Here is a 1,330-nt window from a genome sequence, read left to right as displayed (position 1 = left end):
TTTTTTTTCTAAGTTCTTTTATGACCAGTTCAAATGGGAACATGTGGGTTCGAGAGTGAAGGACACCCAGTCACCTGCAGTACCTCCTATGACCACAGGCAGGCTCCAAAACTCAAGTTTTTGAGAAGATTTCTCTGGGGCACTTTCTGTGAACCAAGGTCATGGAAAATCACAGGACAGACCTAAATGCCTGCTCACTGTTAATTCACAACGTGAAATGTGACTACCCAATTCTTACTATCTAGTAGTTCCTCTAGGCAGGAAGCCTATTATAAGGCGAATAACTCCCCAAACTTCCAGCTTGCTGGGGCCCCAAATTTGTCATCCTTGCACCCCTCCCGTTTTCTCACCTATTCACAGCCCCTTGGTCAGACCTTATCTTCTTGATTCCTTCCACTTCATTCTACCTTCTTGACCCACCCTGGTCCAATCTCATCCTGGCCTTCCTGGATAACTTTATGGCTTCTTCACTAGCCTTCTGCTTAAAATCTTAAAATCCACTCTCCAGTCTGGCTGGTGTGGCTAAATGGTTGAACATGGACCTATGAACTAGGAGATCATGGTTCCATTCCCTGTCATTGATGTTTCTCGCTCTTCCCTTCCTCTCTGAAATCAATAAAAATGTGTTAAAATCCACTCTCCATGTTGCAACCAAAGTTACCTTCTAGAATACAAATCTGACATGTCCCTCCCCATGGCTGCAAGGCTGGAGTGATCCGCCCCTCCCACCTCACCTGGGTCTTTGCTTCCCCTTCCATTGCTAGGCTTCAAACACATTAGCTTCTATTCTGTTCAACAAGCTGGGCTTGTTCCCACCTAAAGACTCGGGCACTTGCTGCTTCTCCACCTGGAATGCCCTTTCCCCAGATTTCACACCGACTCCTCTTCGTTTTCTTTGTTCCAGGGACCTCACATTGCAAAAGTAGGTCCCAGTCTTTTCCCGCTTTCATATTGTGCTTCTCCTCTGTGAACAGACTTGGTGAACTGTCACTGAGGGAACTTGGCTCTGAGGGCCTGGGCTTTCAATTTCCAGGAGAAAAAGCAAGTTACAGAGGGAAGAAAGGCAGGTTCAGGTATGGGGTCCTCGGAAAAGCAGGGGCCGGACAACCTAGGGAAACCACCCCTCTCCACTTCGGTTCCCTACGTCTCCCCTGGCCCAGGGTAGAGGAGGCCAGAGGGATGCGGAGGAGTGAAGGGGAGAAAGTGTCCATGCCTTGGGCATGGCGGGGCCCTAAGTGGCGAGGACAGCGGTCGGCAGCGAGCAACCCTTACCCGGAGGCATCCCGGGCCACGTAGTGGGGCTGGGGGCCGGAGGGTGGGGGTGGGGCCG

The sequence above is a fragment of the Myotis brandtii genome, unplaced genomic scaffold, assembly GCF_000412655.1.
Source record: "Myotis brandtii unplaced genomic scaffold, ASM41265v1 scaffold573, whole genome shotgun sequence".
Classification (NCBI taxonomy): domain Eukaryota; kingdom Metazoa; phylum Chordata; class Mammalia; order Chiroptera; family Vespertilionidae; genus Myotis; species Myotis brandtii.
Note: the sequence above shows the minus strand (reverse complement) of the source record.